Source organism: Mauremys reevesii, unplaced genomic scaffold (genome assembly GCF_016161935.1).
Source record: "Mauremys reevesii isolate NIE-2019 unplaced genomic scaffold, ASM1616193v1 Contig19, whole genome shotgun sequence".
Taxonomy (NCBI): domain Eukaryota; kingdom Metazoa; phylum Chordata; order Testudines; family Geoemydidae; genus Mauremys; species Mauremys reevesii.
Genome location: NW_024100815.1, coordinates 338736 through 353985, shown reverse-complemented (window position 1 = coordinate 353985; position 15250 = coordinate 338736). Strand labels below are relative to the sequence as shown.

The 15250-nt window shown below is 48.3% G+C and overlaps 2 pseudogenes; both read left to right on the top strand.

Moving 5' to 3' along the window:
* Positions 1-12099: 12099 nt before the first annotated feature.
* LOC120393350 lies at positions 12100-12737 on the top strand (annotated as a pseudogene).
* Positions 12738-13224: 487 nt separating this feature from the next.
* On the top strand, positions 13225-14893 carry LOC120393349 (annotated as a pseudogene).
* Positions 14894-15250: the final 357 nt, after the last annotated feature.

The following is a 15250-nucleotide window of genomic DNA, read 5'->3' as shown; positions in this document are numbered from 1 at the left end:
GCTGGGCCATGGGGGAGATCTGTGTGTGTCAGGGCACTGCGGGTCTATGTGGGGCATTGTGCAGTTATGGTGTGGGGCTGTGGGAAGGGCACTGGGAGGGAGGAAGGAAGGAGGGGAAATCTGTGTGTATTGGGAAACTAGAGAGTGGGGTTTCTGTGTGGGGTGCTGGGCAGCTGTGGTGGGGCTGTGGGCAGGGGTGTGCTGAGGTGTGTGTGCACAGCACTGTGCATTTGTGGTGGAAGAGTTGTAGGGGGGCGCGGGGCCGGGGAGCTCGGTGGCACAGCAGGGGCGCACCCCAATAGGAAAGGGCACGCTGGTAGCACAGGGCCAGGCGGACCAGTGTGCCTCTGGCTCCCAACGGGCTGCGCACCTGTGTCTGTCTGTCTCCCCAGCTCCACCACCGTGGCCTGATAGTTCACGCCATGATCTGGTCACCCTCCCACTCCCTCCATCCTTCACTCCCGTCCCTGCGTCCCCCCAGCCCTGTCCTCTGTCCTGTCCCCTGTCTCCATCCGTCCCTGCCCCCTTCGTCCCCTCGGTCCCATCCCTGCACCCCCCAGCCCTGTCCTCGGTCCCGTCCCCTGTCTGCATCCGTCCCTGCCCCTTCATCCTCCGTCCTGTCCCTGCATCCCCAGCCCTGTCCTCCGTCCCGCCCTGCCTCCTTTTATTTGTTTTAAACCTGCTGCCTATTAATTTCATTTGTTGACCTCTAGTTCTTGTATTATGGGAATAAGTAAATAACTTTTCCTTATCCACTTTCTCAATGTCACTCATGACTTTATATACCTCTGTCATATCCCCTTAGTCTCCTCTTTTCCAAGCTAAAGAGTCCTAGCCCCTTTAATCTTTCCTCGTATGGGACCCTCTCCAAACCCCTAATCATATTAGTTGCCCTTTTTGAACCTTTCTAGTGCTAGAATATCTTTTTGAGGTGAGGAGACCACATCTGTACACAGTATTCGAGATGTGGGCGTACCATGGATTTATATAAGGGCAATACTATATTCTCCGTCTTGTTCTCTATCCCTTTTAACGATTCCTAACATCCTGTTTGCTTTTTGATCGCCTCTGCACACTGCGTGACATCTTCAGAGAACTATCCACAATGACTCCAAGATCTTTTCCTGACGCTGCTAGAAGCTAAATTAGCCCCCATCATATTGTATGTATATTTGGGGTTATTTTTCCCAATGTGCATTACTTTACATTTATCCACATTAAATTTCATTTGCCATTTTGTTGCCCAATCACTTAGTTTTGTGAGAGCTTTTGAAGTTCTTCACAATCTGCTTAACTATCTTGAGTAGTTTAGTATCATCTGTAAACTTTGCCACCTCACTGTTTACCCTTTCTCCAGATCATTTATGAATAAATTGAATAGGATTGGTCCTAGGACTGACCCTTGGGGAACACCACTAGTTACCCTCTCCATTCTGAGAATTTACCATTAATTCCTACCCTTTGTTCCCTGTCTTTAACCAGTTCTCAATCCATGAAAGGACCTTCCCTTTATCCCATGACAACTTAATTTACGTAAGAGCCTTTGGTGAGGGACCTTGTCAAAGGCTTTCAGGAAATCCAAGTACACTATGTCCACTGGATCCCCTTGTCCACATGTTTGCTGACCACTTCAAATAAATATAATAGATTAGTAAGACTCGATTTCCCTTTACAGAAACCATGTTGACTACTGCTAAATAATTTATGTTTTTCTATGTGTCTGACAATTTTATTCTTAACTATTGTTTCAACTAATTTGCCCTGCATCGACGTTAGACTTACCGGTCTGTAATTGCCGGATCACCTCTAGAGCCCTTTTTAAATATTGGCGTTACATTAGCTAACTTGCAATCATTGGGTACCGGCCGATTTAAAGGACAGATTACAAACCTTAGTTAATAGTTCCGCAACTCACATTTGAGTTCTTTCAGAACTCTTGGGTGAATGCCATCTGGTCACGCTGACTTGTTAATGTTGAGTTTATCAATTAATTCCAAAACCTCCTCTAGTGACACTTCAATCTGTGATAGTTCCTCAGATTTGTCACCTACAAAAGCCAGCTCAGGTTTGGGAATCTCCTAACATCCTCAGCCGTGAAGACTGAAGCAAAGAATTCATTTAGATTCTCCGCAATGACTTTATCGCCTTTAAGCGCTCCTTTGTATTTTGATCGTCAAGGAGCCCCACTGGTTGTTTAGCAGGCTTCCTGCTTCTGATGTACTTAAAAACATTTTGTTATTACCTGTGGAGTTTTTGGCTAGCTGTTCTTCAAACTCCTCTTTGGCTTTTCTTATTACACTCTTGCACTTAAGTTGGCAGTGTTTATGCTCCTTTCTATTTGCCTCACTAGGATTTGACTTCCACTTTTAAAGGAAGTATTTTTATCTCTCACTGCTTCTTTTACATGGTTGTTAAGCCACGATGGCTCTTTTTAGTTCTTTTACTGTGTTTCTTAATATGAGGTATACATTGAAGTTGGGCCTCTATTATGGTGTCTTTAAAAGGGCCCATGCAACTTGCAGGGATTTCATTTTAGTCACTCTACCTTTTAACTTTTGTTTAACTTTTGTTTAACTAACCATCTGCTTCCTCACCATGGGGAATAGGCAGAAAATGCTTTTAAAAGCCTTTGAAAAGTAAAAGTAAAACAAGCCAAGCAACCCCTCCCTTGCTTTGTGCTGGGTGCCCAGCTGTGGGCCTGTGGGTGAGGCTGGCGGGAGAGGTGTTCTGAGCACACCCGGTCAGGAAGGGGCAGAGTTGGCCAAAGGGGCAGGTTGAATCTTTAGCAGAGAATTCCTTTCTCCATTGTGTTAGCTAAGCGTTGCTGTTAAATGTCAGCCGACAAATGCAGCATTTGAAACAATCCGACTCTAAATCCCCACCCTCTCAGTTGCTGTAGTTCTCACATCCTCTGCTCTTGTGATGTCACCACATGACATAGTGTCTTATTCCCATAGTGTCCTGTAGGTTAGACAGGAATAAGTTTATGAGGTAAAAACTGAAGCATAACTCCATCCCTTCCTCCGTTGACTTTGGAAAATAAATCCTGTCGCCTCCTCAGTCCCAATCCAGCCCCACCGGCGCTGCTGCGGCTTGGAGACAGGTACCCTCTCATCTGGCCCTGAGCTGCTGTGGGGAGAGAGGGCTGGAGGGGCAGTTCTTTCTCCCTGGGGCAACCTGCTCCCCAATCTCCTCATTCCCAGCCCCACCCCAGAGCCCTCACCCCTGCGCCCCTACCTCTGCTCCAATGCTGAGACCTCATCGCTAGCCGCACTCCAGAGCCTGCACCCCCAGCCGGAGCCCTCACATCACTGCGCCCCAACCCCCCCCCGAGCCTCTCCCACACTCCAAACCTTTCAGCCTCACCCCTGCCACACACCATCCATGTGCAGAATGAATTTTGTAAGGAGCGCAATATGCAGGTGATGTGTCACACCTCACCTCCATATTTGTGCCCAAAACAAAATTCATTCCACACATGGACATAACAAATTAGAGGAAACACTGCTCCTGGCTTTCTGCCTCTCTCTCACATCTTGAATTTCACACATTGAGTGATCAGAATAAAGTGCCCTCAAGTGAGCTAGAGACCAACAGTGGTTCATAGTAATTATTCAGCAAGTATTTTAGAAGACCTAGGACATTATTGAAAATTAAGACCTGCCAAGAGACAATTAATGGAGAGAAGCAGCAAGATTAATTCCATACATTGGATTGGTTGTGACTTATTTGCCTGATTTGAAAAGAGACCAAACTGACCTGAGTCTCCTTGGTGTCGATAGCCCCCTGCTCAGCCAATCAGCACTGAGACTCTGAGAGGCAGGAGGCTGAGGAGTCTCACCAGATGTCCCAAAGGACGGCCCAGGACACCATCAGAGGGGATCACTCTCAGACCCAGACCCACCTCTTGGTGAGGACCTCCCGCAATGAGAGCAATACCCCTCCCCTGCCCGCACTCCAGACCCGTCCCTCCTAGGTAGAGGGAGGGAAGCTGGAAAAGGGAAAAAAGAAGCAAGAGAAGAGGAGAAAGGAGGGAGGAAAGAGGAAAAGATAAACCAAAAAGGATACACCCCAATGTCCCCAGGATTCCAATCATCAAAACCTAGGGAGGAAATCAAATTCTGCCACCTGAAGCCAGCGCTGTCTGTGCCTAGAATGCTGCCTGCGCCAGGTGGATCAGACGGAACAGGTTCCAAACCTCTCTGAGCCTCTTACCTTCTCAAAGGGAAGTTTGTTTTCGGCACAATCAGTGGTAGGAAAGGAGAAAACTCCACAGAGGTTCCTCTTCATGCTCACAACTCTGAATCCTAATTCTCTCTCAGCCCTCGAGGAGAGACCTCGTGAAGGAGACTTGCGGGAGCAAAGCCGGGAGGTCTCAGAGACTGGCCTGGCCCTGCACCTCTGTCCTGCCCGGCTGATGTCGGGGTCTCTGTGAGGTCACCCTCCCACCACCTTTGCCCAATAGGCCGAGTTCCTGCAAAAGGCCTTTGTGATGTCACTGCCACACCCACCCTCCCCTCAAAGCTGATGTCCTGCCCTGGCCAGACTCATTGGGTGTTTGAGTTGTTTCCCTGGATCTGAGGTTGCCAACTTTCTGACCCCACAAAACTGAACACCTCATCCTGCCCCTTCACAGAGGTCCCAGCCCTCAATCCATCTCCCTCCGTCGCCGCTCTCCCCACGCTCACTCACTCGCTGTTTTCACCGGGCTGAGGAGGGCTGAGGAGAGTCCTTTTCAACTGGGTGTTGTCGGGACAGACCTGGGAAGGAGGCTGCCTGCCAAACACCTTTAAGAGGAGCCGTCCCTCCTGTCAGAAAATCATCTCCTCCTTCAGTTCAGTGACCGCCTGAATTGTTCCTTGTCTCGGCAGAGCCGGAGGATTGAAAGCAGCAATGTCAAACCCCTGTGCAGCTAGCAGGAATGGACACAGACTCTCCCTTGTATCTCAACAGATATTTAGTTTTACTCTTGGTAAACTACAAGGCTAAAGGGATGGCCGTGGCACCAGATCTAAGGAATGAAATACAACACAATCATCATCGTTATGCCCATCGTTGCCCCTTTAACCTTCCGTTGTCTCTCTCTGACCACCGTCACCCTCCGTCGGTTCACTGAGATTGCCACACTCATTGCTTCCAACACACACCTGATCTCCAATTTTGCAGCCAAAAGAAAAGTGATAGGCTTTCTTAACCATAGTGTTTATACTGCACTTTTGTGATGCAAAGTCACTTCACCACAAACATAGCACAAGTTATCTGCACTGTTCACACAAGTACGAGGCATCTCTGCTCACTTTGGCTAAAGAGAAATGGGTCCCTTTGCAAAATCAAACACTGACAAATAAGAGAGCAAGACACTGTATGATTTCTAGAGCTGATATAGGGCAATTGGTTCAGCTTCATTATGATTGCATCATCCATGACTTCTAGGAATAACATGATGCAATTCATATCATGTATGAGGCAATACCAGCTTCAGACTGTATCCTTCATTGTTTTGCCTAAAAAGCAAGTACTGTCCAAAGCCATTCATAGATTTATTCATAGATCCAGTCAAAGATGTAGTTTAGTCATTACTGGTTTAAATTGAGATCCCGTCCCTTTATAACTCACTTATCCTCCCCCATTCCCAAGTCAAGGGTCATAAATACTGACTCAATAGCATATCTTGAAAACTAGAGCCAATCACGAATTTTAAGCATCATTTTCGTTCTCAGTGACCCAGAATTAGTAAAGTTGGACTCCATTTATTTCAGAAGCATTTTGGCTGTAGAGCAGTGTAACAAGCCTCTCCTAGCTGCCTCCTGGTGGGGGGAGGCTGGGGAGCTGTGGGGACCTGTTTGAGAGGGTCACTAGTAGCAGCGTAGCACAGGAGGTGTCCTATCGGGTTGAGTCATTGCAGATGATGATGTAGTGCAGCAGACCCCCGTTTTGCCAACCTTGCATTAGGCAGCTTTCCATGTTAAGCGAACTCCCAGTGCCCACAGGTGCAGCAGCCGGCGATTTGTCCTGTGGCCGCTAGGTGGCGCTGCAGCCTCGCACTTTCCCATTCCCCCGGGTATGGGAAGGTTTGATAAGGTGAGCTGGCTCCACCCGGCCCCGGGGAGATGCCGTCAGTGGGGTCTGCTGTGTAAGGGCTGAAAGTCAATTTTACTGGCATTTTATGATCTTTCAATCATGAAGGGGAGCAACTGCTTACCCTGACTGAAGCATCTTATCTCATTTCCAAATTAAAGTGTCTCCTCTTTGTGTGCGAAGAGACAGTTTAAGGGGACGCCACAAACGGGAGATGCTTTTGGTTTGGAAAACAAAATATTTTTGCAAAGATTTTTCATCCAAATTGATTTAGGATTAATGGGGTCAAATTCCATGCTGTGCCCTGTGGCTTTAAGGCATTGGAGAACTGCTGAAGAGGTTAAAGGCCGCAGAGCTGGGTTTGGGGCCTCCAAAGTTATTGTGCTCTGGTGAGACTGAGCAGTTGTGGGGATTGTGCAAGCTGTGGTGTTTACATGCACATAGAAAATGTAATGAAACTCCATTTTTAAAACCACTCATGTCTGGGAATGGAAGAGAAGCTCTTTGAAATAAGTGTCCCCTTCATACTCTTCAAGATCACTGGCTCCAACACTCAGCTGCCTCAGGGAACTCAGTGGTGGTGCATTTGAGGGTGGATCGAGAGGTTTCTGGTTCAAGTCCAGCTGCTCTCTTACATGTCCTCTTTTTTAAGTGATCTATATTTTCATATCCATCTCCTGTATGTTCAGGAGTTCCGCTGAACGGGGACGTGAAATGAATTTCATCATTCAATATATTCCTGTTAAAATGTACAAACACTGAGGAAAGCTGTCCATCAGCTGAAATCCGTTCTGGTCCCCTGAGGCGCTAGTTTGTTTTCATTCTTGAAACAAAGATGGAGTACGACTGTAGATGTGCAGGACCTTGTTCTCCACGAGCGATGCTGTGCAGAAGAAGAAGAACCAGTGGCTATCAAGTGGACACTAGGGAGTTTAGACTTGCCTTCCAAGGGAGTATTGGGGGCAAAAGACATATCTGGCTTCAAGACTACGCTTAATACGTTTATGGAGGGGATGGTATGATGGGCTAGCCTAATTTTGGCAATGAATTTGGCAATTGATCTTTGATTCTCAGCAGGTAAGTATGCCCAGTGGTCTGGATGGGATGTTAGATGGGTTGGGATGTGAGTTACTGCAGAGAATTCTCTCGTGGGTGCTGGCTGGTGAGTCTTGCCCACATGCTAAGGGTTTAAGTGATCAGCATCTTTGGGGTCAGGAAGGAATTTTCCTCCAGGGCAGATTGGCAGAGGCCCTGGAGGTTTCTCGCCTTCCTCTGCAGCATGGGGCACTGGTCACTTGCTAGAGGATTCTCTGCAGCTTGAGGTCTTCAAAGCACAATTTGAGGAGTTCAGTAAGTCAGACATAGGATGGGGATTGCTATAGAAGTGGATGGGTGAGATTGTGTGGCCTGCGTTGTGAAGGAGGTGGGACTAGATGATCATTATGGTCCCTTCTGACCTTCGAGTCTATGAGCCCATGAGACCATGGGAGGGTGGGGAGGAGCTGTGAGGCCGGCGGGTGTGTGCGGTGCAGGGCATTTGGAGTGTGGGGGCTGCTGGGGGGCCGGTGGGTGCCTGGGCTGCTGCTGCTGCTGCTGCCCCAGCCGGGTCTGTATGGGGGAGAGATCTGCATTAGGCCCCTTTGTGCCCAGCTCTGAGGGGCAGGGAGGGTTCGGACTCTGCGGTGGCTGGAGCCAGCCGCTGAGCCGGAGCCTGCCGGCGAGGGGAGAGACCTGGGGGAAAGAGCTGCGGCTGAGCAGGAAAGTGAGTCTGGAATTCAGCTCTCACCGCCCCAGATCTGCCGCTGAGGCCAAAGCAGAGGGTTCTTTTGGTTCAGTTCTTGGGTAACCTGCATTGAGCTGTGCGCTCATTGCTTACAATCCCTTCAAGCCTATCTTTGCATAGTTAATCAATGTGTGTTCTATTTCCCCCTAAAACTCTTCGTTTTGCTAGATGTGGTTGGGGCACCTGCTCAGGACCAGAGACTGGTGCATGATCCTCTCCACTTGGAGGGAGGAGCAGACTGGGTAATAAAGTGATCCCGTCAGGCTTTTGGCCAGGGCAAGACGCTGCAGCACTGGGGACCTAGGCTGGGGAGCTGGGGAGAAGCTTCCTGGTCCCTGCAGCTGGGTGTGTCCCTGCCTGTGCAAAGGTTTGTGTGAGTGCAGGGACGGGAGCGAGCTGCATCTTCTCCCAGCAGCAGTGTGAGAGGGCGCCCAGGCTGGGGAGACAGAGAGCTCAGCGGTACCCCAGCTCCAAGTTGCACCTGGGGGCCTTTAAACGTTAGGAACCATCAGAGTTAAGGTGACGTTTATAAACTTTGTGCAGTGCTGTTGTGCATGCGTGTTATGATACAGACTCACAAGCGTGGCCTTGGGGTGAATTCTCTGCCCCGACAGCCTGTGGCGCGAGGAGGAGCCTCCTTGGGGTTTCCTTTCCCACGGCTAATTGGTGAGAAGACAGACGTCCCTGTGGAGCAGATAAGAGCCTCAGAGAGGTTTCATGTTGTAGCACCTCAGCTCCTACCTATTACTTAGGAACAGCTCGGCTCCTACCATTTTTGGGGCATTCAGAGAAATGGACCCCTGAGCCCCAGAAGGAACTGCAAGGGAAGCCCAGAGCTCTCACTTCAGATGCCAGGCAGAAGCCCTGAGCCCAGGTACCCAGAGTGCCGTCAGGAGTTGGGAAGGGCATGAAAGTCCTGAGCCCAGTGCCCCAGCCCTGGCTGCAGCCACAGGGGGCCAGAAGCTCTGAGTCCGGGCACCCAGAGATGTGACTGGAGCAGAAGCTGCCAAGGCCAAGGCCCTGAGCCCAACACCGGGCTGATGCAGCACACTCACTTCTGCATTGCCTCTGCAGGTGTGTCTGATATCCCCATGGAGAGGAAGTCCTGTCCCCAGCCGGGCAGAGAAACAGCTAGGAGGCCCCTACTGGGTTCTCCTGGCTGGGGGGTCCAGCAGGACAGGGAGATCGGATTTCACGGGGCAGGGCTAATTCGATCTAGCCAAAAATGGCACAACAAGAACCAATGGCTGTCAGCTGAAGCGTAAAAATGTCGTAACCTTTTAATCATTTTTGAAAATCCTGACTTTCTTTTCCTAATTATTTTATGGTTTATTTTATTAATGAAAGCAAACTTAAGTAAAGTTAAATGAAGGGGTTTTTGGTTTGTTACTTTCCTTATTTTTTTCTTAATATGTACTGTTTAAACAATGAAGCTCTTACTCATCTGTTCTTTTCAATATATATTTTATTGCCATTCTTATTTTTGTGAAGGTCCCTTTTTCAAGGAAGTCAAATGAGCACAGCAGGAGGCTATCGCGGCTATCCATATCTGGCCCTGTTTCTTTACAAACTTCCTTTCTGTAATGATGCTCTGGTAATAAGGGGGCAATCAGTCATCAAAGGTAGCTCTTGCCATGGTAGCCAGGTTGCTATTCATTCTCCGCAAGTATGCAAATGAACTGGAGGGACGGGGTGCTGAGTGGTGGATCCTCTCTGATGTCACAATGCTACTGCTCAGCCAGCACCAGGTAGCAGCAAATGTGCAGTGTGTATGAGGGGAGGAGGGTTTCCCAGGGCTCCTGTTTCCCCAAATTTCCTAAAGAAGACAATAACCTAACTAATAGAACACGCATTAATGATGATGCCACACACATGATAATTAGTCACTGAAATTTGATTCAAGTCTCGCATGGCTTTTTTAGAAACAAGGGTTCCAAAAAAGGAGAGACCTTGTAAAACAGAAAATGTTGATGCTCTGATGTATTTCCAGTTGTGTTAAAATTCAATACTGTGACGTTACATGTTGGGCAGCGTTTCTGTATGTGCTTGCATGCTAGGCAGCTCAGTAAGGCAGAACAAACTTGGGACTTAGCACCAAAAGAACGTTTTCCAGCACAACATTTATTTCAGCTGGGAAATGTTGATTCCTTGTAATTGAGACATTCCCTGGGAACACGTCCATCTCAATGAGATGTTGTTTGGTGGGCTTCCCCACCAAAATGGAAGAGAGGAAGAGTTCAAAGGTTGTTGTAGGAGAGTCACAGCATTGCCACCCTCACTGCCGTCCTGCCTTCAGACCTGGGCTTGGAGGGAAGGAGCCACCAACCGTTCTGAAACTACAAAAGCAACAAAGAATCCTGTGGCACCTTATAGACTAACAGACGTTCTGCAGCATGAGCTTTCGTGGGTGAATACCCACTTCTTCAGATGCAAGTGGTGGAAATTTCCAGGGGCAGGTTTATATATGCAAGCAAGAAGCAAGCTAGAGATAACGAGGTTAGTTCAATCAGGGAGGATGAGGCCCTGTTCTAGCAGTTGAGGTGTGAAAACCAAGGGAGGAGAAACTGGTTCTGTAATTGGCAAGCCATTCACAGTCTTTGTTTAATCCTGAGCTGATGGTGTCAAATTTGCAGATGAACTGGAGCTCAGCAGTTTCTCTTTGAAGTCTGGTCCTGAAGTTTTTTTGCTGCAGGATGGCCACCTTAAGATCTGCTATTGTGTGGCCAGGGAGGTTGAAGTGTTCTCCTACAGGTTTTTGTATATTGCCATTCCTAATATCTGATTTGTGTCCATTTATCCTTTTCCTTAGAGACTGTCCAGTTTGGCCGATGTACATAGCAGAGGGCATTGCTGGCATATGATGGCATATATTACATTGGTGGACGTGCAGGTGAATGAACCGGTGATGGTGTGGCTGATCTGGTTAGGTCCTGTGATGGTGTTACTGGTGTAGATATGTGGGCAGAGTTGGAATCGAGGTTTGTTGCATGGGTTGGTTCCTGAGCTAGAGTTACTATGGTGCGGTGTGCAGTTACTGGTGAGAATATGCTTCAGGTTGGCAGGTTGTCTGTGGGCGAGGACTGGCCTGCCACCCAAGGCCTGTGAAAGTGTGGGATCATTCTCCAGGATGGGTTGTAGATCCCTGATGATGCACTGGAGGGGTTTTAGCTGGGGACTGTATGTGATGGCCAGTGGAGTCCTGTTGGTTTCTTTCTTGGGTTTGTCTTGCAGTAGGAGGCTTCTGGGTACACGTCTGGCTCTGTTGATCTGTCTCCTTATTTCCTCGTGCGGGTACTGTAGTTTTGAGAATGCTTGGCGGAGATTTTGTAGGTGTTGGTCTCTGTCTGTGGGGTTAGAGCAGATGCGGTTGTACCTCAGTGCTTGGCTGTAGACAATGGATCTTGTGGTGTGCCCGGGATGGAAGCTGGAGGCATGAAGGTAGGCATAGCGGTCAGTAGGTTTTCGGTATAGGGTGGTGTTAATGTGTCCATCAATTATTTGCACCGTAGTGTCTAGGAAGTGGACCTCCCGTGTAGATTGGTCCAGGCTGAGGTTGATGGTGGGGTGGAAGCTGTTTAAATCGTGGTGGAATTTTTCCAGAGTCTCTTTCCCATGGGTCCAGATGATGAAGATGTCATCAATGTAGCGTAGGTAGAGAAGGGTCGTGAGTGGACGGGATCTGAGGAAGCGTTGTTCCAGGTCAGCCATAAAAATATTGGCATATTGTGGGGCCATGCGGGTGCCCATAGCGGTGCCACTGATCTGGAGATATATATTGTCATCAAATTTGAAATAGTTGTGTCTGAAGATAAAGGCACAGAGCTCAGCAACCAGTTGTGCTGTGGCATCATCAGGGATACTGTTCCTGACAGCATGTATTCCATCAGCGTGTGGGATGTTGGTGTAGAGAGCCTCTACATCCATGGTGGCCAGTGTGGGATTGAATGTGAGATGCTGAAGGCTTCTGGATTGAGAATTGTGTGTGAAGGGCTGGCTTTGGGCTTGTTCTCATTGGCCAGCTAATTGTGAATAGGTAGACAGGTGTGTAGAATGATAATTACCCTATGAGTTACAGCTGCGGCTGTGTGGGTTTAATTAACTAATTAGCAATTGTGATTGCTTATCATGTTGTATATAAGAGCATGCTGGGAATGAATAAAGATGGATGCATACACACACTCTCTCTCTCTGCTTGGACTTCGTTCCTGCTCTTGCGATGCAACAAATGGTGACCCCGATGTGATACAGACTTACAGTGCAGTGAACTAGTCAGAACAAGCTGGATCATCATTGAAACAAAACACAGTGAGAGAAGTACAGCTGTGGATGCTTCTCTTTTGAAGGAAATCATCAAAAATGAATTTAAGGAGCGTTACTCGCTGAATCCAGAGTATATAACTGATGTTGTGTATGAAAAACCTTATATCACTATTGAACTGAAACAAAATGTTTCCCAGAAGTCTGCCAAGAGTGTGGATATATCTGACGTGGCTTACTACTTTGAAAAAGATGTCAAGGTGACTCACACTACAGATAAACATCAGTGAAGAACCTCTAAAATTTGATCAAGCTCTAATCTATTATGTTGATGAAAAGCCCCCAGAGTTTTCCATGAAACGTCTGACTGCTGGTGTTATTGCAGTCATTGTAGTGGTGGTACTAGCAATTGTTGCTGGAATTATTGTACTGGTTATCACTAGGAGAAGGAGAGGAAAGTATGAGAAGGCTGAGGCAAAGGAAATGAATGAAATGCAAAGAGAACTAAACTCATAACTGAAGTCACTAGAAGACAAATCGTGAACTATCAAGAAGGCAAACAGAACTAAAACAAGATAAGTACTAGTACCACTGTTGCCAATCTTGAATGAAGATAGTGTTGGTGACCTGAATTGATAAAAGAAAAAGAGGGCGCCTGAAGCCCCAGCGTCGAGCGGCCGGGAATAAAAAAAAAAAAAAAAGGCGCATGGCTTTCACGAGCGAGCAGCTGCTGGAGCTGGAGAAGGAATTCCATTGCAAGAAGTACCTGAGCCTGACGGAGCGCTCGCAGATCGCTCACGCCCTCAAGCTCAGTGAGGTACAGGTCAAGATCTGGTTCCAGAACCGCCGCGCCAAGTGGGAGCATCAAAGCTGGGAGCTGCACGGCGTCGAGCGAGCAGCTGAGAGCTGCAGGGCGTCCGAGAGAGGCGTGCCTGACAAGCGGCTGGGAGCCGCGGGAATCGAGCAGCGGCTGGGAAGCGCGGGCGTCGAAGAAAGGAGGCGTACCTGACAAGTGGCTGGGAGCCGCGGGGTGTTCAGCGAGCGGCTGGGAGCCGCAGGGCATCTGACAAGGGAGGCACACTCAAACCAAGAAGTGAGCAGCTAATATGGGAACTGCTGCGTCAGCAGATTTGATATGCATCACGGAGCGGTGGGGAGAAAAGTTCCCCTCTGATGCGTTATCCCGCCTGTTGCGGTGGGGACGAAGAGGGGGACTTTCCGTTCAATCAAGTAATAATACTGTTTGGGAGCGGTTGGGCTGTGAGCTCTGGAAATCGGTGGCTCAGGGCGATAAGGAGGTTTTCTCCCTGAGTCCAGTATGGCTCACCGCGCAGAGACGATTGGAGGAGTTTGAGGATGAGAGAAGACAACTTCAGAAAATGGCTGATTTTGCAGTAACACTGGAGCGAGAACTGGAACAGGTTAAATTGATTCTGCATCAGCGAGATCTACAGTTTGAATCTTTACAGCAAGAGCATCTAGTGCTCATGAAGCAGCTCACCTTAACCCAAGAATCATTGCACACCAAAGAGCAGTCCCTAAATGACCTACAGACTCAATATGATGAGCTGGTGGCCAGGTTAGAGGAATTCCAGGGTGATGTTATTTCTAAGGATGACACGATCCAATATTTGCAGAATGAGAAGATTGTCCTAGAGGTAGCTCTGCAGGCAGCAAAAGCAAGCAAAGAAGAACTTGATGAAGGAGCAAACTTCTTAGGTGAAAGTACTGAGGCAGTATCAGAAATCTTGGCACAATTGAAACAGGTGGAAAATCTGCAACAGGAAAGTGCCAGCCTGAAGAAACAGACCCAAAAAGTAAAGGAGCAGTTCTTACAGCAAAAGGTAATGGTGGAAGCTTATCAAAGAGATGCAAGTTCACAGGACCAGCTGATTAGTGAATTGAAATCTACAAAGAAGCAGCTGGATTTGGAAGTGAAAGAATTAAAACGGGAGTTACTGAAACTTCGAAGTGAAAAGCAGTCCATTGATGTTGAATGCTCAAGACTTCAGAAGGAAGTATCCCAGGTTCACCAGCAGATAGTGGAGTTAGAAAGCCACCTCCAGTCAGTGCAAAAAGAACAGGATGCACAAATCGCTGATGGAGGAAATAACCAGGCTTCCATGAACGGATTCAAGCTTTGGAGATAGAGCTGCAGGCTGTTAGCCACAGTAAGATGATGTCGGAGAAAGAGCTGCAAGAAGTAATTTCAATCACCAGCCAGGAGCTTCGAGAATCTAGAGGTTTCAGGAGAAAGATAAAACGTTTGGAAGAAATAAATAAGAAATTGACCCTCGAACTGGAACATGAACGGGGGAAGCTCACTGGTTTTGGTCAGTCTAACATTGCTTTGCGAGAGCAGCAACATCCCGAAACAGTACTAGCAGAGAGAGAGGCAGACCTGGTGCAGCTGAATCTCCGGGTTCAAGCAGTCCTAAATATTCAAGCTTTACAGACTGCCTTAGAAGAGAAAAGTCAAAAGTTAATAACCTTCAAAAGCAGGTTGCGGCAGCCAAAGTAGATGCAGCACATAACCGTCGTCATTATAGAGCTGCTGTTCTTGAGCTGAGTGAAATTAAGAAGGAGCTACAAGCCAAAGAACTGCTTGTCCAAACCCTTCAGGCTGAAGCAGACAAACTACACGCTATTATTGAATGTGCTCATGCCTCTTTTAAGGCGCTCCTTTTAAGACAAAAAGGGGGGATTTGCAGTGAGCGGGCAGACGCCTTGGATAAGACGCCTGCCGCTCGGTTGCTGCAAGCTCTTTACGTGTAATTGGTTACATCTTGGTAAAAACAGCCAGGTGCCCCAGCGATTAAACATGTCAGCGGGATGACTGGGGAAGAGCAGGGTGCGGCCCCCCGACCCTCGGTCAAATGGTTTGATTATCAGCAGCAAATATGGAAAGGACCAGTTGACTTGCTAACGTGGGGCAGGGGTTATGTGTGTGTTGCCACTGATGCGGGTCCCAGGTGGATGCCAGCAAGGTGGGTCCGGCCTTGGTTGCGTCCTCGGGTGGCGGCAGGCAGATGCGGAGGAGCCTCACGAGGCAGCGCTCAGATGTCGCGAAACCAGAGCCCCGGAGGAGAGCTGTTTGTTAGCTCTGCCAGGACTTTTCTGTCTGATCCTCCA